At 49.4% G+C, this 26,398-nt stretch overlaps 1 long non-coding RNA gene across 5 annotated transcripts in view; it reads left to right on the forward strand.

The window, feature by feature from the left end:
• The window catches only part of LOC116573216, a 65,221-nt gene that overhangs the window by 14,651 nt on the left and 24,172 nt on the right, over nucleotides 1–26,398 (forward strand). For 2 of the 5 annotated variants that reach the window (XR_004278658.1, XR_004278660.1), the window contains exons 3-4: nucleotides 14,640–14,719; nucleotides 21,968–23,279. This is a non-coding gene — a long non-coding RNA (uncharacterized LOC116573216). Of the gene's footprint in view, nucleotides 1–14,639; nucleotides 14,720–21,967; nucleotides 23,280–23,859; nucleotides 23,978–26,398 lie in introns of those variants that run through there. The other 3 variants (XR_004278657.1, XR_004278659.1, XR_004278661.1) reach the window with 3 other exon arrangements.

Here is a 26,398-nt window from a genome sequence, read left to right on the forward strand (position 1 = left end):
CTGGGTGCCTGAATAGGGCTGAGCACTCTCTCGGCTCCCCTTCTCAGTTCTGTACCTTAATTGCTTATGTGTCTTAAATTCTGAGCACAGATGCTGATTTCAAGATTCAGAATCAAAGTTGAACAGCCGGCAGGTGCAGGGCGCATCTCCAGCCTGAAGCTCTCTGGCTACCAAACCCACACCTTTTGCATCACTGTCAAGTGATTTATGCCAGGAAAAGACTCAAGGCCATATGTAATTGAGTGCTGGCTCCTTGATTTGGTTGGTCCAGTAGGCACTGAGGAGGGAGAGGGTGCGAGGCGTGGTATTTGGAGAACTCCACCATTATTCAGCTGAGGAGGTTCCTTTATAGTGGGACCAGACAGAGCCTCTCGATGATCTTGGAATGCGTAAGCAGGCAATGCTTCTTCCGTTCCTGGGCAAAATGAGAGCATTTCCTATGTTTGACTTAACACTTTCATTATAAACAGGTGTGTGTTGGGGGAAGGAGGTGGATGGCATTGACAATTTACTTGCCAGGCTGGGGGATCCTGGAATTTGGGATCCCCTAGGGGGTCATTTGCTTTTTTCTGCTTTGCAGGTTTAGAACTTCTGCTTTTTTCAATTGGTTTGGCATATGACGTTCTGGGGAACAGATCTGTGGCGGCCAAATAGGACTCTGCTCCCAGGGGAGTGGAGCATGTAGTGGAGTGTGGAGTGTTGGGTGTAGAAATTTACAACAGAAAGCTTCCCAGCCGCAGGCACTGCGGGAACCAGGGCCTCCTGGGGACAGGGGGAGGCGAAGGGTGTTGCCTGAGAAAGCCCCCACTGTAGATCAGAATACTGTCGGAGAGCCCAGAAAAGAAACAAAGGGTGTTGGCTATGCACCAGGAATATTGCTTCCTATTTATCCTGAAGATCTTTTGCCTTATTCAGTATATGCTATTAGAATCAGACCACCCATACAAGTGGGCAGAGATATCGCGAAACAGTCTCTTCGGTCTTTCTGCACTCCATCCAAAACCTTTTGACAACATCAAGAGGATAACTTGTAACTAATCAGATCCAACTTATCTCATTGATTGCACGTTTATCTTCTTGATGGGTCTTTATTTTTTTTTAATCATTGTCAGGTATACGTAACAGAAAATGTACCACTTTCACCATTTTCAAGGGTGGAGATCTGTGGCGTGGAGTCCATTCCTGTTGTTCTGCATTCATCATCCCCAGCCATCTCCAGAACTTTTTCATCTTCCCAAATGTCCCAATCTTCTGATTGCATGAACCACAAAGTGCCCACTTGCCCTTTGCCTGCCCCTTGCATCCTTAAGGACACTGGCGTCACCCCAGGGAGGAACTCCTTAATTGCGCAGCATTCTGAACTGGAATGGTGTGTCCCCAGTTGCAGAGCGCCCCCTCGCAGACCCTGATTCTGCAGGTGTGGAGGGAGGTCTGAGGGCCTGAACCTGCTGTGCTTGTGAAACAAAATCGATCACCGGATTGTAGAGCTGGAGGAAGAGGTTCTTTCGAGCCCGGTACACTGACAACTCCCTATCCCCAGTCCCCAAAGCCCACTTCCGCCTCAAACTTCTCCCTGGCTAATGCATTCAGAAAATGCGTGCTTCCTCTTCCTCTTCTCCAGACACTCCCAGGCTTCTTTCTGGTCCTATGAGGAACACCAATTTCTGAGCCTTTGAAATATTTATCCTTTCCTCTCTGCTTTCCTTTATAATCACTCTGCTGCAAGGCTGCTTTCTTGATAGCCCTTGGAGACCTGTAGAAGGGACAGTTTAAAATGATTTATAATTTCCATTGACTAAAAACTGGGAAAATTCCAGAAAAATCTGAATTCATGTATTGTGTGTGTGTGTGTGTGTGTGTGTCTATGTACGGATGTTTATGTTTAAGTTTCGCCTATGTTATGTGAATGGCTTTCTAGGTGTGGTCCCTGGGCCACGACCATCAGTATCATCTGGGAACTTGTTAGCAGTGGAATTTGGGGGCCTCATTCCTGACCTACTGAAACTCTGGGATGAGCTCCAGAAATCTGTGATTTAGCAAGTCCTCTAAATGATTTTGATGTGCAGCAATGTGTGAGAACCGCTACTTGAAATACATCACCTAATTTAACTTTCAAAAAAGTGCTGAGAGAATCTCCATAAAGAGAAGACAAGGGAACTTAGAAAAATTCAAGATATGGGGGTGGACCAGGTCCCACCTCTCCCCCAGTCCCATTGTCAACTGATTTAGGGACTCCAAAGATCCTGGCAGATGGCACTCTTATACACTCCCATGTTTTCCAGCAGCCACTTGCTGCCTAGAAAGTTCCCTCCGGCTCTCACCAACATAGACAGGGAGGGAAGGACAAAGAGACCAGAAGAGCTTGCAAATGGGAATCAGAAGCTTGGTGTCAGGGGGCCGTTTGTGCAAAAAGCAGCCAGGAGGCATCTTCCTGCACTGTTTCCCTTTGTCCCCTATGTAGCCAGCTTGTGCACCCTGGAGGGGACCCCTGGCTTCCTCTGGCATCAGCAGCTGGCTGTGCTCTGCAGGAGGTGGCCGCTGAGGGTCTGCTGGGGAAATGTCCTTTCTCAGGGTGGGCGAGCTCGGAGCGGAGCGCAGCACGCTGGAAGGGAGCACAGAAGGCCAGCTGTTGGCTCCGGGACTGTGCAGAGATCAGGCGCGGGGGCCATTTGGTCTCGGCTGTTGCGTCCCGCGACCCCTGGGGAGCTGCAGTCTTGCTGCTGCTCGAAAGCCAGCTGTTTCTGGTGCTTCTGAACAAGCATGAAACTCCTCACTAATGGTTTTTCTTTAGCCTTTAAAAGTTTGCTCGGATGCGTGCGAAGTTTGTTAATGGACAATCAACACGTCTTCCTGACTCTCCCTCTGGCAGCATCAGCTCAAGGGCATTGGATTCTTAGCTTACATTTTCCCCGGTCCAGCCTGAGGTTCAGTGGAGGGGTGGTGAATTCATTCAGCCAATACTGGGGAGCTCTGGCTCTGTGCCAGGCAAGGCTCAGCGGGTGGGGATGCAGCATAGAGCAACCAGCCCCTCCTCCCGGGGAGCCTACCTTCTAGAGGAGGCGGTCAGAGACTTTCTGTTTCTTTGTAATAATGGCATGAAGAAGGTGAAACAGAGGGATAAGGTATCAGGTATCAGTTGGTGTGTAACACACTATCCTAAAACTCAGTGATTTAAAATACCACACCTGGGGCGCCTGGGTGGCTCAGCCAGTTAAGTGTCTGCCTTTGGCTAAGGTCATGATCCCAGGGTCCTGGGATCGAGCCCACTGTAGGGCTCCCTGCTCGGTGGGGAGCCTGCTTCTCCTTCTGCCATCACTCCTGCCCCTGCTCATGCTTTCTTTCAATCTCTCTTTCAAATAAATAAATAACGTCTTAAAACACACATACACACACACACACACACACACACACACCCTGTTCCGTTTGCTTACAGTCCTACAACCAGGGCTGAGCTCAACAGGTTGGGCTCCTTTGCACATCCTGCTGAGGGTCACCTGTGTGGCTACATGGCTGGTGGGTTGGCGGAGTCTCTCTTTCTATGTCGTCTCGGGGCCTCTCACTCTCCGTGCGGCACCTGCACTTACTCTCTCCAGGAGGGGAGTTGGACTTCCTAAATCAGGGTCCCAGGCTTCCACCAGCACAGAAGAGGGAGCTGCCAGGCCTTCCTAAGGCACAGCATCACCTCTGCCATGTTCTGTGGTTTAAACGGGTCTCAGGAGCAGCCTGGAATCCAGGGGAGAAGACCGTGTAAGACATTTGGACCTGGAGGCATGGTAGATCGGGGAGCATCATTGAAGGGCCATCCCAGATAGGCCAGACGAGGCTAGACTGGCGAGGTATCAGGTGGGCTGGTCGGGTGAGACCTGCCAGAAGCGATGACATCTAGCTGAGGTCCGCCTGGCCATGTGGAGCGAGCCAGCCAGGTGACGATCAGGCGGTGAGCTCTCCATTCAGGATAGTCCGGCTTTCTCTACCGTAATGCTCTCCATGCCTTCTGTTTCCCAGACGGGAGCACCAGGCACCCTGTTGGGCGGGGATGGAGGAGATGAGGTACGTCCAGCTCAGGGAGCTTGGTCACCACTCGGCAGGGAGGGACCAGCTGAATGGCTTGGGAACCTTTTCCCAGACTGCTTCAGGGGTGCCTCTGGAGGACAGATGCCGAGTCCCTGGCCCTTTGCACAGAATGAATGGAATATGGGCACTCAGCTCTGAAGAGGCTCTTCATGGCTTTTGGTGGCACCACTGGTGTCAGGAGTGGGTAGTTTGCTTCTTGGGAGGGGACGCCCATGTGGAGGTTTCAGGAGTTGTCAAATGTCAAGTGTCTTGTCAAGTATCTGAAAGCAGCCCTTAGGATTTTGTTTTGTTTTGAACAATACAGATAGAATCAGGAAGGATTGCACCAGTCCTTTCTCAGAATGTGGCCCGCAGGCCTACTGTCCCCGAGTCGCTGGTGAGCCTGCTAAAATGCGGATTCTCAGTCCCAGTCCCAGATGGACCGATGGGACCCTGTGAGAGATGGGCTCCAAGAATGGACATTTTATATGTGCTCCCCAATGATTTGTGTGTTCAGAAAAGCTCAAGGAGTGTTGCTTTAAACCCTCTGTGGCCCCAGATGGAGCTACAACTGAATTGCTTGGAAATGAAATACAGAGTCATTCTTTGAGGCCCAACTGAAATGTCACCTCTTCCAAGAAGTTGTCCCGATTCACTTGGAGTGAACCTACTCATATGTGTCTTGCGATACTTAGAATCCATCATTAAGATGATCTGGCTGGGGTGTCTGGGTGGCTCAATGGGTTGGGCATCTGCCTTCAGCTCAGGCCTTGATCTCAGGGTCCTAGGATCAAACCTTTCGTGGGCCTCTCTGCTTAGCAGAGAGCCTGCTTCTCCCTCTCCCCCATCCCTCTCCCCTGCTTGTACACACACTCTCTCTCTCCTCTCTCTCTTTCTCTGTCAAATAAATAAGTAAAATCTTAAAAAAAAAAAATAAAGATGATCTTGTTACACATTCTTTGCTCCTGGCAAACTGAGAGCTGCTGATTGTGGGAACAAGTTTTAGTTGGGTTTCTGTTCTTAGTGCTTGGCACACAATAGGTAGAGGAAGTGCTTGTAGTGAATGAATAAATGAATAGAAGGAGCCTCACCTGGTCCAATTGTCTCTTCTCACAAGCACCTGCAAGGAGAGGCGACTGGCTCCAGACACAAGGCAAGTAGAGTAGAGCCAGGACTGGTGCTTAGGCTCCCGGACTTTTCTTCCAGGGCTCATTCCTCCCACCCCAGCCAACTTCTTCCTTCAGGGGACAGACGTACCGATGCCACACAGAAGTTAATCCTGACAGTTTCCACACCTTTCCCCCAATTCACTATACATTTGATCCAGATTCTTCTTTGCTGACCTGGGGACAGGGCCGGGACTATTGCTAGAAGAGCTCTGAGGAGCACCCCTAGACCCCCGGCCCTAACTTCAGCAGGACAGAGATTTACTTTGCTCCCCTCCACTTTCCTTCAGTTCACAGCCTGCAAACCCCATTGGGGTGCACCCATCTGGGCCTCCTCCAGATGAATGCAAATGACTGCTTAGGGCGCCTCCCCCTTCATTGTGGGCAGTAAAGGGCTCAGGGTGGGATTTGCATATTGCTAATTACTGTTGATTCCAACTCCAGAGGAAATCATTGATCCATTTATAACTTACAGTAATTTGGAAAGCAATTACCTTCTGGCATCTCCTTGCTTGCTAAAAATGTGTCATTATTTTTTTTTTCCTCTGCTTTTTTGAAAGAAAAAAAAAAAGTGTCTGGTCATTATCCATGAAGGTCCAGTATCTCTGTGTGCCTGAAAGAGGTACATACAATCTTGGAGGGCTAGAACGGCAACCAAAATGTCTAAATCTCGTCCAGTTCCCATGCATATAGGTGCAATCAGGCTTGGATGGAATTGGAAACATCTTTGTGTGGTATATGTAATTAACACAGATGTTGTGGGTATTTGCTGAATCTGGGCTCTTTCTCCTCTCAGTGTATGGTGTAGTGATGGTGGGTATAACCTCTGGAGGCAGGTTGTTCTATTTGGAATTTGAGATCTCCTCTTTACTGACTTTGAGACTTTAGACAGATCGTAAGTTTTTGTACCTGGTGTATTTCATGTGTGGAAATAGAAAGGCCAGCGGTGCCTCCACCCCCAGATTTGGTACAAAGGTCAAATGAAAGGATGTGGTTGGAGTGAGCCTCGGAACTGGTAAATTTAAATTAATGTTAGCGGTTGCTTTCCCTTGGTTCTAGTTATTAGGATTCATCAACTTCTTCCAAACTCCTATCAATGTTGATATTTTGACCTCTTCCTAGAAATCACGGTATCTAGAATGGTAAATCCTTTCCAGAAGGTTTTCAGTGGACTTTGCCCAGATCCATCAGGGGAATCACCATAGATGGCAGCTATAGTCTCACAAAATATATTTCTAAAATAATAAAACTTGAAAGTCCAGATGATCCCTTGATCTACGGAACGGCTACAGAATGGATGCTGCATCGGCAGGCATGAAATCAACATGAATTTTGTACTATATCTTCATCAGAGCTCTTGGGTGACCAGGTGCATTGTCAATGAGCAGTAACACTTGGAAATAAATCTTTGCTGAGCAGTAGTCCTCAACAGTAAACTTAAAATATTCAGTAAACCATGTGGTAAACAGATGTGCTGTCATCCAGGCTTTCCTGTTCTTTTTACAGTGCACGGGCAGAATAGACTTAGCATAACTCCTAAAGGCCCTAGGATTTTCAGAATGGTCAAAGAGCATTGGCTTCAGCTTGAAGTTTCCAGCTGCATTAGGTCCCTAACAAGAGAGTCAGCCTGTTCTTTGGAGCTTGGAAACCCGGCACTGACTTCTCCTCTCTAGCTATGCAAGTCCTAGAGGGCATCTTCTCTAATAGAAGGCTGTTTCGTCTGCATGGAAAATCCGCTGTTGAGTGCAGCCACCTTCGAGAATGATCTTAGCTGGATCTTCTGAACGCCTCGTTATAGCTTCTAAAGCAGCCCCTGCCGCTTCCTCTTGCACGTGCGTGTTGTGGCGACGGCTTCTCTCCTGAAGCCTCAGGAACCCGCCTCTGCTAGCTTCAAGCTGTCCTTCTCCAGCTTCCTCACCTACCTCAGCCTCCCCAGAACTGAAGAGTCAGGGTCTTGCTCTGGCTGAGGCTTTGGTTTAAGGGAATGTTATGGGTGGCTTGATCATCTATCCAGACCAAACTGTCTCCGTATCTGCCATCAGACTGTTTTGCTTTCTTATCATTCGCGTGTTCGCTGGAGGAGCACTTGTAATTTCCTTCAAGACCTTTTTATTCACAGCTCGACCAACTGTTTGCTCCAAGAGGCCTCACGTCCACACTGTCTCAGCTTTCGCCAGGCCTTCCTTACTGAGCCCAATCATGTTTAGCTCTGGATTTAAAGTAAAAGACCTGCGACTCTTCCTTTTACTTGAACACCTAGAGGCCGTTGCAGGGTTATTAATCACCCTGATTTCAATACTGTTGTATCTCAAGGACTAGAGATGCCTGAGGGGGAGAAACAGAGGAATGGCTGGAGTCCAAACACTTACTTTATCGGTGGAGTTCTCCATCTCATATGTGCGCAGTTCACGGTGTCCCACAACAATTATAGTAGTAACATCAATGAACACGGCTTGCAGACCGTCATGACCAATATAATAATAGGGAAAGCTTGGAAATATTTCAAAATGTGGCACAGAGACATGAAGTGAGCAAATGCTTTTAGAAAAATGGTGCCAGAGGACTTGCTCAATGCATGGTTGCCACAAACCTTCAATTTGTAAAAAAAAAAAAAAATGGAACATCTGCGAAGTTCAATAACGTGAAATGCAATCCATGAGGCACGCTCATGGGATATAGAGCCCTCTGGACCATCTGTGGTCTCAGACAGCCACCGGGGGGCTCGGGCGGTATCCTCTGTGGGTTAGGGGGGACCACCATAGGTTCTGAATGAACTGGAAATAGAGCTGTTTCTTGCTGGCAAGGAGCTGCAGCAAGAGAAGCCACGATGCAATGAAACTGGCTCTGCTTCTCCAGGCTTAACGCCGCGCTCAATTGTCTTTAATTTTCCTGTCAGAGCAGACAGTTTAAGTATCCTGTCTCGTTCGCCCACCGCCCGCGTGGCCCAGTCTGCGACACTTGTGCTGCGGTTAGGTAGGTTTTAGCTGGAGCGCTTTTGTTTCTTTTCTTAAAAGATCCAAGTAAAGAGTAAACATGTTATTTCTCCTTTTTTCCGTTTAAGTAAATATACCTCTTTCATTTCCAAAAAGCTCCTCACTCCAGTAGGTTCGCATCCTGGCGTTTATTCTATCAGCTCAGAATTCTCGTGCCTTCAGAAGAGGCGTTAGGAAATCGGCTCTGCCTCTTCCACTCTGCCTGAACCCTCAGCGGGTACGACTAAAAGCCATATCGGCACAAAAATGCAATCATCTTTTGGTCCCACGCATAGCTGGGAGCCTGTTTGGTTGTTAAAATGCAACTGGTTAATTTGTATTATGCCGTTTCGTTCCTTTCTCGGTCGACAAAGGCCCTTTTCTCTATCGACAGCGCTGCCCAAACACTATGTTCTGTGTCTGCGCTAATACTGCAGCCTCAAGCCACAGGTGAGTGCTTGAAACATGGCTTGTGCAACGGAAGGGCTGAATTTTAAACTTTATTTAATTTTTAGCTAACTTAAATTAAAAGTAGAAAGAACCCATGTGCGGCTGCTGGTCACCACTGTGGACAGTGCAGGTCTGTGAACAAGATCACTCTTGGTTAGAAGAGAACCCCGGGACACCTGATAAGGATTTCTGTTTCCACTGGGGGTGGGGTGGGAAGGAGGGGTGTCACAGGCATCTCCCAAGGCCTCCCTGAACTGCTTCAGACCCTCCCCCGCCTTCTACCAAAGGTACTCATTATTCTCTGCTCAGTGGTCTCTGAGCACATCTGGCCACTGGGGACCCAAACACATCTGGAGGCGAGTGGTAGGTCTGCTGAGCCATAGGTGGGGAGCGCTGGAACCGGCTGTTCAAATCCCTGGGATCATAGGATGTTTGAGCACCTTCCTTAACCACTCAGGGTTCTTCCTCTGGAGCACAGTCCTGTGGATGAATTGCAGGGCAAGTAATAGACCAAAGCAGTCTTAGCCTTTGCCTTCCAGGCTCGACTAGGGAGCCGGTATCATGAGGAGGAGTCCAACCAGGAAAGTAGACATGACTGTGAATTTTCACAGGGCTGGACATTTAACACAACATGATGGAGAAGCTTCAGGCCAGAAGGGATAGTGAGGCAACTCAGAGCTGAGCAACAGCAGGAAGTAGCTGTCCCGCTCTAGGCTGGAGGGTCAGAGGGAAGAGGTGGTCTTACCAGAGCCCAGGGGTGGGGACAGGCCTGCCATCAGGTGGAAATTGGAGCCATGGGGCAGGTGTTTCTGATGGGAGAGGGAGCCAGTTAGGAGAAGCGTCTGGTGCCCTAGACACCTCCTGGGAGACAGAAGGAAGAGGAGAGAGCTTCTGACTTCTCCCTTTTGCCCACCCTCCGGTTTCCTACTAATGCTTCCCATTGGGTCAACCCAGCCAGAAGCCAGCTGATAGAGGAACCTGGGAGCAGCTCCTCCAAGGTCTCCAGTCTTAGAGAACAGAGCAGGGGAGGGCCGAGGACAATCTGTAGTCTCCGTGTGTGTGTTTTAAATAACATGAGGCTTTGTGTCCCCAGCACAGTTACAGAGGGCAAGAACCACCCATGTCTATGTTTCCCCTGCCCCCTGCCCCAGTCTTCCCTTCCCTAGCACCACCCACCTCCACCCCAGTGCCTGGGTCAGAGCATAACTGGAGTGAGGGTCAGTGGTATTGATGGGGTATAGACCTCTTAGAAAGGAAGCCGAGGAGTGGAGTTGACTATTCATGGTGGTGATGGTTTGAATGGAGTTATGTTTTTTGTCATGAATTACTGTTTTTTAATTTTACTTAAATTTAAAAAATTTTGCCACAATTTAAAAAAGCACAGCATACATTTTAACCAAGTTCAGGGTCATTAAGTACATTTGCTTTGTTGTGCAGCCAATCTCCAGAACTCTTTTCGTCTTGCAAAACCCACGCTCCCTGTCCCCAGCCCCTGGCCACCACCATACTCATCTGTTGCCATGAGTCTGACTGTTCTAGAAAGTTCTGAACCGGATGATTTCTGAAGTGACTGCCATTCTGGAGATTCTGTGATTCGATCTTAAAAAAATCTGTGTAGTAGAATGTGCTTGCAATTTAGAACAAAACAAAGGAGAGCATCTGGGTAGGATTGCTGTGGCTGGCCTGTTTCCCTTCTGACATATGGAAGGGACAGAAGTTCAGGAAAGCCTGTGCTAGGGGCTGGGTCATTGCTGAGATCCCACCCCTAGAGAAGAGATGACAGGATGGGGGCTATGAGGAATTTGGCTGAGAGTATTTGGAGTGAAAAGTCAAAGGCAAGGCTGTGTCCCCAGACACTGGTCTTTCTGATCCACAGCAGGGTTCGGACACAGGCAGGCCTGCCCCTCAGAGGCCCCATCATGTCTGAAGAGCCTGGGACTGTTTGAGTTCTGCTGGTCTAGCCCTATCACTGCACAGGCGGGAAACTGAGGCCGACCTGAGGGGTCCCAGTCCCCTGATGGCAGAGGTAGGACCAGAAGCAAGCATGTAGCAGCTGAAGGAAGACAGGCCAGCCTGCTGTGGAGGACAGTTTGCTATCATAGAAACTCTGGGTAACCTCTCTCTGCTAGTCTGGACTGACGCTTTCAGACACCTTGTTCATTTTGACCTATTTATTGGGAATTTACAATCAGATGGACCTGGAACCCATAGACCTTGCTGAGAAACAGGGTGAAATAAGTCACACGGGTTGGTAAGTAGTTGGCATGTAAGTAGAATATACTGGCTTAAAGTGGATCAGAGCCAGACTGCTCTGCCTGGGGTAAAACCCGGCTCCATTGCTCACTAGCCCTCTGACCTTGAGTAGGTCCCATCATCTCACTGAGCTACTTTCCTCATCTGTACAATGGGGATTCTAACGACCCCAACCACCTGCTACTTAACGTTGTTCTGAGGACTAGATGAGATTGTGCACAACGCCTGGCCCATGACGAGTGCCCATTGTAAGTATTAAGTAGGATGATTATGCATTAAGAAGGACTTATTATTTTATATTGTGAAGTTGCAATAATTTGCCTCATTTAATGTATCACCATCAGCTGGTTTCCTTGTGGGAAATACATATTAAAATGCAAACTTACGCCACGTACCATCTCTTCCCCCCTCCATAACTTTCTGAGGTCCTAAGGGGTTTTAAACAATTACCAGGCATCTGGAGGGCCAAGTAAGGCTTGGTAATATTAATATTTATAATAATAATAGTTAATAAGAATATTAACTATTAGATAACATTTAAGGAACTTTTTAAAAAAGATTATATTTATTCATTTGACAGACAGAGATCACAAGTAGGCAGAGAGGCAGGCAGAGAGAGAGAGAGGAGGAAGCAGGCTCCCCGCTGAGCAGAGAGCCCGATGCGGGGCTCGATCCCAGGACCCTGAGATCATGACCTGAGCCAAAGGCAGAGGCTTTAACCCACTAAGCCACCCTGGCGCCCCAATTGCCAGACATTTATTAAGTGCCTCTTACATGCTTGGCTCTGTGTTGAGAATCGATCCATGAAGTAAGAGTAAGGGAAGACTTGTTTCTTGACTTAAAGGAACTTGAACTTCCTGGGGCACCAAATGGTAGTGAGAGTATGTGAAACTGTTCTGCCCTGAGGGGTGTACATGTTAGCAGTTCAGGGTGGGTGGTGCTGGGGGCCCAAATCCTTCCATCACTTTTAAAAAAATAATCTGATTTTCAGATTTACAAAAAAAACTGCAAAGACAGTATGAGAGAGTTCCCGCAGACCCCACATAGTTTTCCTATTGGTGTGTCTTGTATTACTGAGGTGTGTTTGTCCTGAGCAATGAATCAGTGTTGATACCCAGACTTTGTTCAGAGTTCCTTATTTTTTTGCTTAATGTCCTTGTTCTCATCCAGGATCCCACTGAGGATACCCCATCCCATTTAGTCATTGGGTTTCCTCAGCAGCCCTTGGTTGTGACAATTTTTCAGACTTCAGTTGTTTTTGGTAACTTTGGCAGTATTAAGGGGTACCATTCAGGTGTTTCAGACATTGTCCTTTGGGGGAGAAACTAGGGAAAGATGCCCTCTCTGATGGGCTGAAGTCAAAACATGAATGAAGGAGAGAGACAGTTTTGCCTTCTCTGCAGGGTAGTCAGAAGGTTGCAAAGGCCAGAGGAGGAAATGGATTGGATGGGGTGGGGTGGGGGGGCTGAAGAATCAGGGAAGCCTTATGCGGGGGTTGGGCTGTGGGTTGGGCAGAGTTAAGGCGGTGGAAGGAAGCACTAAAAGGACCATACCAGCATTTCCCCAAGGACAGAGCCTGTTTTCCTACATGATTTTAGCAACCATGTCCTTGCGCCTGCGATGGCATTGGGCTGCCTCATACTGAACTTGGCAGAAATGTTTGTGTCTCCAGGGTGGTTGGAAGAGGAGGTTGCTGGCTGGGCTCAGTGTAGGCTGCACCAAGCCTGGTGTGACCTGTTGAGGGCTCAGAGGGAGCTCAGGGGGACAGGCTGCCCAGTGCCTGGTAAAGATTCAGGGTAAACTTGAAGGGACCAGGAGGCCAGAGAAATCCCCCCAGAGTAAGGTCATCCTGTCCATACATCCATGTGTCCATGCATCCATCCAGCCGGCCAGCCAGCCAGCAAGGCATCATTCCAAACATTCACCCATCCTCCAGCCATCCATTATCCATTCCCCCCGCCAGCCACCCATCATTCCATCCATCTGTCTGTCTGTCCGTCCATCCATCCGTCATCCCCTGTATGTGTAGGCAATGGCAGACCACGTTCTCAGTACACATTGAGTCAGTCCTCCCTTGGCCAAGCCAGTGGACTGACTGTTCTGACCACAGGCCCCTCCCACCTCCATGATCGGGCGGTTAAACACCTCTTGCTTGATTCTGCAGCCTGTGCGTTCCCCTACCAGATCCCAGAGGGGATCAACAGTAAGCATAAAGGCAGCTTCGCCCTCTGGACTCTGTCCCTGTAATTAAGGAAATTCATATTCTGAAAAGAATATGAAACGATTTGATGGCACAACAGAGGTTTGTGCACAGTAAGCTGTAGTCGCAGAACCTAGGAGGTAGAGGGTAGACAGCTGAGCTCTCCACGCAGGGGTGAGCGGTGAAAGAGTCGCGAGAGGGAGGGAAATAATGTTCTGCTGTGGCTGTGAATATCCGCATTTTACAGATGAGGCAGTGGAGGCACAGTGGGAGGAGAACAACAGGCCTCATGCCACAAGGGCTGGTTTGGGGCCCAGGGACTCAGCCCGCAGGGCTCCTGTTGGGTCCGCCACTCCGGCTCCCGGGCCACGCCCCCTGGCGATTCCCTCCCTCTCCGCCCCCCTCGGAGGCCCACGACCACGCACCAGATGCTTAGTAAGTGTTCGTTCCGCTGTGGACTAAGATGCCATTTCCGAGTTGTTTGTGATCCCACCCGACCGATCTTTGATATCCATTTCCTAACACCCACCCTTTTGCAGCAAAGAGGAAATGAGGTGGGGTGGGAATATCGGGGCTATCGTTATTTCGGTGGCTCTCTGAGAGAAAGCAGGGTCCTTTAAGTGCAAGATAGTCATCCTGCCCGCAGCCGAGCCCCCTGTGGAAACTGTGAGAGCTCCTCTGGGATGTCTGCTGTGACCCGGGTGCCCTGGTTTCTAGGTAAACTGAGTCTCCCAGAGGTGGTGGCCTGAGTCCAGATTTGCTCTTCTTCTGGCCCCTCCTGGCCCAGTCCCTGCCCACTGGGGTGTAAGTGTCCCTACCAAGTGATGCTTCCCTGGGGTCAGGGGCCCTCGGAAACCACTCTGAGCCTTCTCTGGCCTCCATGGCCAGCCCCATCTGACCCCGGAAGGGAGTGAATGTCTCTGCTACACGCGTGACATAAAATAATGTTGGTTGTCTTAGCGAGAAGAGACAAATAAATCACTGGGAAGAGTTTTTTACAGGTCAGCAGGTTTGGGACTCAGATACATGAATATGGAAAGTTCCTTTTCCTTCTGAGCGGGGGCTGGGGGTAGGTGGGCACTGGGCTTGGGCTTCCCTGTCCAAGGGGCAGGATGGACCTGCAGCCCCCGTGGGAGCCCTGAAGCCCGCGTCAGCATGACCACAGGGAATGGAGGAGTGATAAAAAAAGAGTGAAAGTTTTGGGGTCGGAGGCCCCCAGCACTTTCCCTGCAGGCCATTTGGAAACTGTGTGGAGAGGCTGAGGGTCAGGCCCCAAGTATCCCAGTGTCAAAGCTGGGCTCGGCCATAGGGGAGCTGTACGAGGTCGGGCAGAGTGCCACGTGTGACAGTGTGTGCCTCCATGGATTGGTCAGGGACTGTGACAGCACAGGGCAAGCATGGTGCTTGCTTAAACCGGTGCCTGCCCTGGGAGCGCCGGCAGTAAGGAACGCACCCATTGTTGTTAACAAATGCAACCTGGTTTCCCCCTTCGCTATGGCTCCCGGTACTGGGTTCCCCTGTTAACTCCCACTTTGCCTCTCCAAGGTCCCCCGCCCAAAGATGTCTGTGCCTGCAGGAGCTGGGAGGGCAGAAATCCAAGCCTCCCGCTCTGGAATGGACAACAGGTGAGCCCTCCCTCAGGCCCATGCAGGTGGTCTCAGGATGAGACCCCCGACTGTGGGGTCATTCAGACGGAGGGGCCGGGTAGGGGGTGGAGGAAGAAAGCGAAGAAATACGAGTGCGGAATCATTCTATTAGCAAGCCAACAGCTTCGTCTGCCATCTTGTTGAAGAAATGTATCAGTTTCTGGGCTCTCTGAAAGGAGGGAGACTCACAGTTGTGGCCACAGGGATGACGGTGTCCATTCGCCAGGCATTGCACAAGCACCTTATCTTGGTGCCTGTCCCCACAGTTCCATAGGGTCAGCACTTGTGTCGTTCCTGTCTCCCCAGTGGGTGGGGAACTGAAGCACAGAGAGGTTAATTGAGCATCTTGCTGGATTCTTATCACTCTCTTCTGGAGAGTCAGAATTTGGACCCAGGCAGCCGGACCCTTTACAACATATCCCACTGCTTTGCTCTCAGGATGCTTACCGATGCCCTGGTTTTTAAGGAAGGGAAATCACAGTTCAGAGAGGCAAAGACACCTTCCCTAGGACACAGAGCAGCATCAGGACCCTGGTTGCCCAGTTCTAGCTTGGCCTGGTTCTGTTTCAGAATCAGAATGGTCTCCTGGGGTCCACCAGCCCCCAAGCGAGAGGGAGTGCAGGGCTGTCCTCAGGCAGGGTCTGCAGGGACGGGCCAACCCTAGCGGCCAAGCTTGCTGCGGCTGACGATGGAGGGGCTGAGATGAGGGTCCCGGCACCAAGTCTGGGCGTCCTGCCAGAGCCGCCGACACCCAGTTGCATTTTGTCATCTGCTTGCTCCGCCTGATTTAATACAACCTTAAATAATACGGGGCAGGGGGGCAGGGGGGGATGAGGAAGGAACAGCCCAACCAAGAGTCGGTGTAACAACCTTATCAAGCCTGGTGTTTTCCCTTTGCTGTCTGAGAAGCAATTTCTCCTCTGATGTAAACATTTTTTTTTTTTTTTTATGATGATTCTGGGCTGAGCAGCACCGGGGCTGCTGCTCGGTGCTTTCCTCCTGCTCCCTCTGGTCCTCAGATGCAGGCAGAATGGGGCCTGTAACCATGGCAATTCTCTAATGTTCTCTCTCCATAAACCATAAACATAGGGGGAGTCTCCATTATGGCTTCTTCAAGGAGAAAACAAAGCTTTCCCCTGACTGGGGCAGGGCAGGGTGGCCGGGAGAGGGGCGGAGAGGAGATGACGAGAGGTTTTCAATTTTTTTTTTTCTTGTCATAGAGATGAATTGCCTCAAAATTAGCTCAGTCCAAACCACAGTTTCAGTAATTAAACAAGAACAGCCAGGGCCAGGCACAAAACTTGGGCTCCTTAAATATTCTTTGAAGGGATGAAGGGACGGAGGGAGAGAGGAGGTGGGGGGGAGAGGGATTTGGGAACAGTGAGGAAGGATGTTGGACATAAGGAAGGGGTATAAAGTGCTGCCAACATGTCTAACAGACTTCTTGGAAGATGTAGATGATGTATAGATGGTCCTACCTGCAGCCTGGGGGGATGTCTTGCCTTCCTTGTATTCCTATGCTGGGCACATGGTCTCGGGGGGTGGGGTCAGCATCAATAAGTATTTGTTGAAGAAATGAGGGAAGGAGGGATCAAGATTTTAACTCCTTGGGGGGCAGTCCTAATTGTACGGAGGTTGTAAATAGAATGAAAGCTATGAAATCTTGCTCTAAAAGCTAAGAATTCCTGCTCACTGAAAATGTATGTCTCCTATGTCATTCAGGGTGTTTACAGACTCATCCCTGGCCATCTCTGGACCCAAACAGGGAGAATTCCTGGCTATATTAACCTCCAGGTGCCCTTGAGCATTTGTTAGGTTCGATCATCCGTGAGAGAAGCGTCTACTGGGCTGCCTTGGTTTCCTCAATGTGACTGAGAATAAGTGGGTCTGAAGAGGCAATTTTACTTTCAGGTGTTTTTTAGAGATTTTATTTATTTGAGGGAGAGAGAGCATGTGCATGCATGAGAGAGAGCAAACACTGGCAAAGGGGAGAGGGAGAAGTAAGTTCCCCCCAGAGTAGGAAGCTAGACACAGGCTTCCATCACAGGTCGCTGGGATCAGTACCTGGGCCTAAGGCAGATTCTTAACCAACTGAGCCACCCAGGTCTCCTGCTTTTAATTGCTAAGTTCCGGGAAGATCAACAGGGTTTGCCATAATGCTTTGGATCCTAGGGACCTCAAGAGAAATTCTACTCCAGACACCTGTGCTCAGGGAGAGAATTCCTCTTCCAGGAAGTCTCAGAATGTGGACCTTGAGCTGAAGTTCGTTGGCATTTCTCTTGTTCTTAAAGCTGCCACATTCATCCTCTCCCTGCTTTGTGTGGTTGGGTACCACAAACTTGTCCTGCTGATTCCTCTCAATCACAAGCCATGCACCTGTCTGCCTCTGTGCTGAAGGGAAGACTGGCTCTTGTTCATCCTGGTGTCCTCAGGGCTTCGTGGCATGGGATCCTGATTAGATGACCCACGAATCCTCTACAGCACTCTCCTGCTGGCAATCTAGAACCCTCCATGTCTTTGGGATCCACTATTATGAAAGCAATTTACAATCCAAAAGAATACAATGTTAGACATCATGGCTCATCTTGAATTTCTTCCCCTTGGCTTGAGAACTAAGGGTTCTTTCCTTTTTTACCCAACAAAAGCATTCTTGTACCTAAAGTGTTCCCTCCCCTGCAAAGTATTCCAGGATGTGTTACTTCCTCCCCTGTTCCCCAGCTCTTTGCTTCATATTCAAATGTCACCTTTTTATGGACTCACTTGTTTCCTTTATTGTCAATTCCTGGAGGGTGGAGACTGGATCCAATTCAACTTGGTATCCCATCGTGCTTTGCATGTAGCAGAAACTCAGCAAATGGGGGACCTGGTGAACAGCAGGAAAGCAGTCAGTTCCTTAGGACAAGGGGTGGGCTTCCCCCTCTCCAGGTCCATGCCCTGTACTGTGTCACTTCGCCGTTCCTTCCACCAAGCTGGATCACCTGTCCCTGCCCTTCCATGTTAGGCTTTGCAAGTAGGATGTAGTGGGATGTGAGCGGACCAGATGTGCAGAGGCTTGGGATGTGCTCCTGCACTTGGTCTGACCTCTTGTGCCTCGACCGTCACCTGATCCGACTGGGTGCCACGATGAGGATGGGAAAAGCATGGAACCGAGCTGCCCAGCCCACCTGCAAACCTGTGAGTGAAAGATCTGCGTCGTTTCTGCCACCGGGATCCAGAGGATGTTCGTTATGCAGCAACAGCTTTTTAGTACAATTGCTAACCTAAAATACGGGCTGAGAAACATGGACGGCTTTGAGGCATTCGTTCTTTTTAAGGGATGGCATGGACTTTTTAGGGGGAAAAAAAAAAGGAACATCAAGTAGCAACATGAAGACCTGGTTGGTTACGCCCCCAGGGGAAGACTTGCTGGGTGGAGGAGGAGGGGTAAGATTTCCCGCAAACATCTTCCTTTCTAAGCCAAGCACATTGCTCTTAAAACCTGAACGATGACAGCTTTTATGGGTGAAAAAAAAAAAAAAAAAAAAAGAAACCAGGCTTCTTTGAAAAGCGGCCCATTTCCCCCACCATTACAAAAGGTGTTGTTTACTGTTGCAGATGTCGGTGAGTGACTCTGCAGCTGAAGTGATGTCCACGTGTGTGCACGAGGGCGTGGGTTTCAGACAGTCTGACTTCGATGCCTTTTAGAAAATTGGGCTGCTCCATCATTCTGTCACGGGGTTCCCTGGCTGGCTCGTTGCATTACCAGCGACATTAGAGATGGGCCATGAGAGGTGAGGGAGCCTAATCTGGTTTATACCCTTGCCTGTGGCTTGGGGGTTTTCACACGATGCGCTGTCTTCAAAACCTGCAGGTGCCGGAGCGTGGCTATGGCCCAACTTCCCAGCCCCTTCTAACTCACAGCAAGTCTCCAAGGAACTGGATCACGGTGCTGGAGAAAGCGATGGGGGCCCAAAAGTCATCCTGCAGAACTTTGTGGTGACCCACAGCTGGGACAGTGGTTTTCACTTAATAAACCTTGGCTGATCATTTACTATGTGGCAAGCACTGCTGGGCACCAAAATAACCCCTTGCTCCCTGCTCTCTTGGAGAACGTGATCCAGTGGGAAGACAGACATTGATAAATATTCATACAAATAGATGTAAATTTGTAAATGTGACAGGTGCTACACATGGGAGCTACTCAGGCTATGAGAACTAATAATAGAAGGATTTGACTTTGGAACATCAGAGATGGGAGACGATTTCTGAAGCAGCTTAAAAGTCTGTCTTAGCAGGGTCCTAGCTACTCCATATGAAGCCATTGTGCAAATTAGGAACAGACTTCCTGGCTCCCAGAAGCCCTTGCGTGTGAACGACCCACAGGAGTGTGCACCGTCGTCCCGCAGCTCAGCCCCATCCCCCATTCGACCTCAATCCACAGCTATGCTCCCACAGCCCTGAGATGCGGGTCTGGACCTGCCTCCCTGCCTCGTGTAGCCAGGGCATCCCGAGCCCCATGTGTTAGACCCAAGGGCGGAGTTCTGTTCCATGTGCAGGGGATAAAAGGTAATATTGTAAGAGCGTCACCTTCTCTGGTACAGAACTAGAAGCTTTTCCATTCTGATTATCATAGAGCTGACACTCTGATGAGCGGAAAACGTACTTTCGGTGGTCTGATCTGGGCTCTTTCTCATTTCTCTTCTTCCTGCCCTGTCCAAATGGATGCTGGGAAGTATGGGGGGCCTCTCTCAAAAGATCAGGCTACAATTTTCAGACCTTCATGGTTTCCATGATGTGACTAGCCCACCGGATCACAGCTCATCTTGCTGGCACTCGAGGAGGCGGAAGGCAGAGACTAGTAGAGTTCCTAGGTTCTGGAGCCAGTAGACATCCTGACTTGGCCTCCCCTTAGCTCTTCCTACCACGGCATTCTGCGTCCTTGCCAAGCCCTCCATCTGCCCCCAGCCCAGCTGGTCTATTTCCAGCCTTTGCAGCCTTTCACCTCTGCCTCAGTGGGCCCCACAGAAGGCCAAATAATTCTTGACTTAGAGCCTGTGCCACATGCAAACTGAGAGGCTTGGGAGGCAGCTCCCAGCGGGTTTTCTCAGCTCAGAGAGAGCGCGCCTGCGTTCCACGGGGTTCCCTGCACAGCGCTCTCTTGCCTGCACCCCCCACACAAACCCATTGGCTCCACAGCATCGCTGTCAAAGTCCTAACATGGGGTGTGTCCAGCTTGCAGTGGCCTGGGGACCCGGCTTCCTGCTTCTAATCTCCTCCCTTCCGACCCAGCCTTCCACACTGCGGTCACTTTCCTGATCATAAAACAAAGCTCTGGTTCTAATATCTCCTGTTCAAAAACTTTCAGCAGCTCTTCACTGCCTCTTAATTAAGCCCAAACTTTTCAACACGTGGCTGACAAGGTCTTCGCTCCTGGCCCCAGCTCACCTCACTGACTTTGCCTCTCATTCCACTGCCCCTGCATTCTTGGTGCTGGACCCTGGAGCTCCCGTGGGTCCCAGACACACCAGCAGCTTTCATACTGCTGGGCCTTTGCTCTCCCCGTGTCTCTCGGCTGGGATTCCCTTTCTTCATGCTGCCTGGAGACATACTTCATTCCTTTCACTCCTTGATTCAGATGCTCTCTTTACTAGGAAGCCTTCCTTCACCGCTTCCCTCTGCCATGGGAATTAGTATGTTGCTTCTGTGTGCGATAGCCCGTGTCCGTTCATTTCTTTTCCTGACTGTTTTTCTTTCTAGGTTGAAAACCTTGATTCCTCGAGTTCTGGGAAAGGCTCTTGGTCCTCTTTGGGACATTTGTCCCAAATGTCTTTGGTCCTCTTTGGGACATTTGGTCCCAAATGTCTTTGGTCCACCAAAGACATTTCAGAATGTCTTTGGTGGTTGGTAGTGTCTCTCTACAGTGGGGCCTCCATGAATGGTCATTGCTGTCAAATCCATAGGCCAGAGAAGGTGTTGTTCTTGCCCTGGAGGTACTGATTTTCTGGATGAGGAACCATCACGGGAACATGAAATGTCATGAAAACAACGCCGACCAATGAGTCAGCAATGGCGGGAAAGTCAAAGCGTGTAGCCGCTATGGAAAAGTCGGGCAATTCCTCAAAAAATTAAACAGAATTATCATATGGCCCCACAATCCCACTTCTGGGCACATGTCTAAAAAAATGGAAAACAGAGCCCTGAAATGCATTCTGTACCCTTGTTCCTAGCACCATCATTCACAATACCCAAAAGGTGGAAGCAACCTAGGTGTCTGTCTGTGGAGGAATGCAAAGCTGAAGTGTGAGGGAGGAGATTAGATTATACGTATAGTGAAATATTATACGTATAGTGAAATATTATACGTATAGTGAAATATTATACGTATAGTGAAATCTAGTCCATCTTAAAAAAAAAAAAAAAAAAAAGGAAATTCTGGTATGTGTAACAAGCTACATGCATCTTGAAAAATTTATGCTAGGCGAAATAAGCCAGCCACAAAAGGATAAATGTTGATGATTCTACTTCTACCAGGTACCTGGAGTTGTCCAAATAATAGACACAGGAAGTGGGGTGGTGGTTGCCAGAGTCTGGAGGAGGACAAGTGGGGGAGGGGCAGACTGGTGGGAGGACAAGTGGGGGAGGGGCAGACTGGAAGGAGGACAAGTGGGGGAGGGGCAGACTGGAGGAGTTGTCCAAATAATAGACACAGGAAGTGGGGTGGTGGTTGCCAGAGTCTGGAGGAGGACAAGTAGGGGAGGGGCAGACTAGAGGGAGGACAAGTGGGGGAGGGGCAGACTGGAGGGAGTGCTAATGTTTAATGTTTAATGGGGGCAGAATTTTAAAATACTTGGAAAGGGATAGTACTCAAGATAGTTACACAACAATGTAAATATACCTTATGCCTCTGAACTGTACCCTTAAAAATGATCCATTTGGTAGATTTTATGTTATGCATATTTCACCACAATAAAAAAAGGAAACACAACCACAAAAAGAATCAGCAAGTACAAATAATTGTATACGGATTGGCTGCAGACTCAATTGTCTTTGATTGCAAGTGCTGAGGTGGGTTTCAACGGCAAAGGGTAGGGGTTCCAGCAGAAATGTTATGAGCTATTTGGATCCTGCCTAAGGGGGGAGTAGGTGAGGGGTCTTCTGGAGTCAAGCCTGCCTTGGTGGTAGGTTGCCTATCTGACTCCCAGGGATCAACTACTAAGGACCATGCAGCTCAAGTCTTCTCTTTTCCAGGTGCATCTGGCAAACGGGAGAGATGAGCAGGGGATAGACAGGCAAGAGAAGAATGAGGTGGCAGGGGCTCTGGTCCTCTCCTGCCAGCGTATCTTAGTACCAGGCAGCAAATGGGAAGAAGAGAAGGAGAGGAAGGCTTACTGGAAGTTTCCCAACACTCTTCTGCTACATTTCCTGTGGTCAGAACCCAGCTGTCTAAGGAGTCTTTACTCCTGGGTATAGGGGACAGTGTATGGGCATAAATGTCAGGCTTCTGTGTCTAAGGAAGAAGGGGGGACAGATACAGGTGGTCTGCTGGCTGGCTTTGCCAAGGGCTGCGAAAGACCCTTTGGGATGGGGGTGGACAGGGTCAACTGAGTCTTTTTACTTCTCCCACGATCAGGTATCTCGGCTTTGGTCTTCTTTGGCTGACTTGGCCCCTTCCCTGTGCTAAGTGTAGAGGAGGGCACCTTGTGCCTGGTATCAAGGGAGGTGGTAAAGAACCAGAACAGAACCAAGCACAGACATCTTAGATCAGGCACCTGAAAGTGCTGTTTCAAACTTGCTCCGCCCACCTGTCCTCTTAGTTGTGTTGGGATATAGGTTGCTATATTGATAAGATAAGGGAGAGGATTGTGGGTGCTGAGATTGCTTTCACCTACACATAAAACTTTGTAAAAATTTCCTCCAAGGAGCTGGATCTGGCATAAGGCAAAGCCTCTCTCTAGATGCCAGAGAGCGTCCCCACGTTTCTGTCTACCAAACAGGTCTCGCAAGAAACCAGTGTGTAAACTGGGGAGTCTGGCAACATTCCAGGAGGGATAATAATTCTGTGCAAATCCTAAAGCTCTGGGATGAGCTGAGAAAGCTCTCCTGCCTTGGACTTGGGAGTGAGGGCAAGAAGAGCAGTGACCAGGAGTGCAACCGGGGAAATGGCCCCATCTCCTGGGTGAAAATGGACAGTGGTGGCATGGAGCCAAGGCTCTGGCATTTCCCAGGGTTGGGTCCTTCCTCGATCACTTTTTTATCCTATGACCTTGGAATAATTTCTTTCATTTTCTGAACCTCTGCTTCCTTACCTGTATGGCATGGATAATACCAGCTCCTGAGGGAATTGCATGAGGGAATGCACACAGCATGCTTAACCCAGTGTCAGGTGCCTGGTGTGGGGTCTATTGGTGGTTGTCTTAACTGGCATTTCCAGGTGATGAGAGCCTGTATACTTCAGTGTGTAGAGAGTTACAATCTTTTTTTTTTTTTTTTTTTTTAAATCAAGAAGTGCTCCAGGAGCGAGGAAAGGATTAGAGTGGAGGAGGGGTGCTGTGGCAAGCAGGTAAGGAGCCCCAGCTTCTTTGCTCCTGAATTATTCATGAAAACAGGCTTTGAATAATTGGAGGCCATTTTTCATTATCATTATTACCCAGAGAAATGATTCGGTAGCTAAATTTTGAGGCCAGGAAGTACACTTGATTCCGTTTAGATTGCTTTCTTAAAAACTGCTTAGGGATAGCCCCAAACCAGCACCTCAGTTTGGGATGTGTGAATGCAAGGGCAAATAATCCCACCTTGTCAATTACTTCCAAAAATGTAAGTGGTTGTGGGGGGATGGGAGAGGACTGAGGGGGATGGGGGAGGAAGAATGGCTGTGGGGCTCTCGAAGGACCTTGGGCCTGATGGACGTGGGGCAAGCCTGGGCAGAGGAGTAGTTCTCTGTGTCTGTACCCAGAAGGGCTCTAAGGAGGCTGTCTGGCATCTGTCACCATCCCCACTCCCATGTTTTGTCCCCATCAAGGGATAGAGTATTAAAAAATGCCTCCCCTCCACCGCTGGGTCACCTGGGGCAAGCCCTGTTCCTGTCTCCGTGCCTCCGTTTCTCTTTCCGAGAAATCAGACTGAGAATGTATGTTTTGCAGAATTGTTATGAAGGATGAAAAAGATGATGGACATGATTTGCCCGGGACTGTGCGTGACCTAAAGGAGACTTTTAAAAACTGTTGGAAAGGGGCATCTGGGTGGCTCAGTGGGTAAAAGCCTCTGCCTTCGGCTCAGGTCATGATCTCAGGGTCCTGGGATCAAGCCCCGCATCGGGCTCTCTGCTCAGCAGGAAGTCTGCTTCTTCCTCTCTCTCTGCCTGCCTCTCTGCCTACTTGTGATCTCTGTCTGTCAAATAAATGAATAAAATCTTAAAAAACAAAAACAAAAACTGTTGGAATTCCTCTGCCTCTCGCTCTATATCCCACCTTTAGAGATCTAGTCCTACGGGAGAAGCGTTGCCCCCTTTCAAAATGTAAAGACGAATGCTCCCGTAAGGTAAGAGCTTATGCCTTTAATCATAATAAAGCAGTTATCTCTGGGCCTGGAGGGAGGCCACTCGTTCTTCTTGTGTTGTGGGTGAGCAGTAGAGGAGGTGAGGGTTGGGAGGTACGGGGTGTTGAGGAGAGGGGGAGAAGGCCACTTCAAATGGAGGCAGGGACAAGCCTGCAGTTGGATGTTTTGGGCAAAGGCCAGTCTGAAGATGTTCACACATACGCACGCCCCCCCCCCCCCCCCCAGGACCCACGCACATGCTCAGGCACGCGCATGCCCACACACCCACACACACACGTAGTTGCCGAGTCTGGGTGTTTTATGAAGACTTCTTGGACCGCCCACCTCCACCCCCCTGCTCCAGCCCAGCTGACGCAGTTCAAGGCGGACACGTTCATATCTGACAGATGAGATGTGAACAGAGGTGTCCTGTGCTGGTTTCTGGGACCTGCCTAAGACAGCGGGCATCTGCCCTTGGTGGTCATTCAATCACTGTCTGGGAGATCTGTTAGGATTACTTCCGTCTAATGAGTTAGTAGCTCTCAGAGAAAGGAATACCTACCTCTTCTCTGTCATGCCCCTATCTCCCACCCAGGGTCAGGCCCAGGGATCTGCGTGTCCTCCGTCTGTAATACTCCACAGGCTGTCGATTGCCTGACTGATGGAAGCAGATGCTGCCCACGGACTGGTTTTGAACCTGGTTGAGCATTAATCCTGGGGACCCTCTGAGTGAAGAGAACCCAGCCCAGAGTAGAACAATTGGATCCGGTTTGACAAAAAAAAAAAAAAAAAAAAAGTAAGCAGGGGCCCACCCTCGCCCCACTCTCAGAGAGAGCCCTCTGCGGATCCTCTCCATTCCATTCCCTGTGATGACTTCATCTCTAGGTTCTCCAGCCCTGCTCCCCTTCTCTGCCAAGGAAGAAGGTGAAGAAGCTGCCGTGTACTGAGTAGCGCGGGTGTTGTCCCCTGGTCATTCCCAGAGGTCTGCAGAAAGACAAAGCCTTAACCCAGCAGGATAGACCCTGGGGTACCACTCAGCACCTAGAGGTCCTCTCCAGAGCCCCTGCTCTAGAAAACCATGCAGGGGCTGTATCTTCACACTAAAGCAAGGCCTTCGGGGGCTGTGGGTTGTGCGTGTCTGGATGCTTTTGCTCGAGGCAGAGGTTGTTGTACTTTCCCTTCCCTCTGTCAGGCAACCGAGATGTCAGATGTCACACCCAGACAGCCCCGAGTCTGAATCCCAGCTCTGTTGCTTCCGAGATTGTCACACAACCCCTGTGGGGGTGCCTTTTGTCCATTTGTGAAACCAGGGTGCCAGGAGAGGCTTCTTCCTGGATGATCCTTCTTGCCAAGTGAATCCTTTCCTCTGCCACTGTCTCGGACTAGCCTAGCCTCTTTGTGGCTGCCCGTGCATGGCCAGAGAGGACGTGTGGCAAGTGTAAGTGCATGGTCTGTTTAAACTTCTTATGACTTATGGCAGAGGTGACAAGTTGTCCTCAAATACGTATTTTTTTCCTGTCTTCTGTAGAACATCTGATTTTCCTCTGGGCATGTGGCCAACCCTTAAAGATCATATTTCCTAGCCTCCTTTGTGGATAGGTGTGACCGACCATATGACAAAGTTCTGGTCAATGAGCTGTGAGTATAAATGTCATTTGTCAGTCTAGGAGCACCTTCATTAAAGAAGTGGGCACATGCTCATTGCCCCTTCTTTATTTTTTCTCTTTCTTGTTGCCTGGAAGACATAGATGTGATGGCTGGAGCTCTAGCTGCTATGTTGGACCATGAGGACGAAGCCATACTCTAGGGAGATAGAGCAATTAGATGGCAGGAGCTTTAGTGTGTGAGGGGTTTATGGAGCAGAACCACTGTACCACCCTTAGATGACTTACCTCTAAACTTTTATGTAAAGGAGAAATAAACTCTTATTTAAGCCATCTCATCTAATCTTAGCCTCATAGCTGAACCTAGTGAGGACCAATCCATTAAGAACCTCAACACATTCTTACCCTTAGCTACATATTTTAATTGCCTGGAGGACAGTTAAAAAAAAAAAAAAAGTAGTCCCATCCAAGACCAAAAGACCTAGAACTTCTGGGGGTCGAGTCTGGGCGGTAGTACATTTTTAAAGCCAAGGATGAAAAA

The sequence above is a fragment of the Mustela erminea genome, chromosome 14 (assembly GCF_009829155.1).
Source record: "Mustela erminea isolate mMusErm1 chromosome 14, mMusErm1.Pri, whole genome shotgun sequence".
Classification (NCBI taxonomy): domain Eukaryota; kingdom Metazoa; phylum Chordata; class Mammalia; order Carnivora; family Mustelidae; genus Mustela; species Mustela erminea.